Here is a 603-nt window from a genome sequence, read left to right as displayed (position 1 = left end):
TAATAGTGCCACGCTTTATGATACTAATTTCTACTATAGACCACAATGCTTTTAGACGAAATGAAAATTTTATTTCACGAATCAGAATTAGAAAACTTTATGTTGTTTCCTCTTAGTATCTAGAAATTGTTTATCCAATTTTCTTAACATTTTTTTCTAAACGATCCTACAGGGGCATATTTAACCACGCATACATTGTTGGCGGTTTGTGGACATTTTGTTGATTGAAGGCTTGTTCTTGATTGTGTTTACAAGCTATTTAAATTAATAAATTATTGTTTGGCAAGCGATTGCGTATTTGAGAACTCGTGGAATATTTTTTTCTTACCGCTTTAAGCTTTTTGTTAGTTACCTTTTCAAAAGCGTTGCGAACGGAACATGTGCGATCGCCATAGAAATAATGAGCAAAAGTGAATTCGTGAATTCGAAAAGCCAACTTTGGGAAAAGAGCAAGAGTGAATGACAAAATTACGAAAATGCAATGAAAGTGAAGTGAAATTATGAAAATGATTTTGTAAAATGCAAAATTATTAAAAATTATTAAAAAATATATAATCATAACAAAAATAAAAATTGTCATAGACCAATTTTCTGAAAAAGCAG

This window comes from Bactrocera neohumeralis, chromosome 4, assembly GCF_024586455.1.
Source record: "Bactrocera neohumeralis isolate Rockhampton chromosome 4, APGP_CSIRO_Bneo_wtdbg2-racon-allhic-juicebox.fasta_v2, whole genome shotgun sequence".
Lineage (NCBI taxonomy): Eukaryota > Metazoa > Arthropoda > Insecta > Diptera > Tephritidae > Bactrocera > Bactrocera neohumeralis.
The sequence above is the reverse complement of the archived record's forward strand: the minus strand, read 5'-3'. Positions refer to the sequence as shown.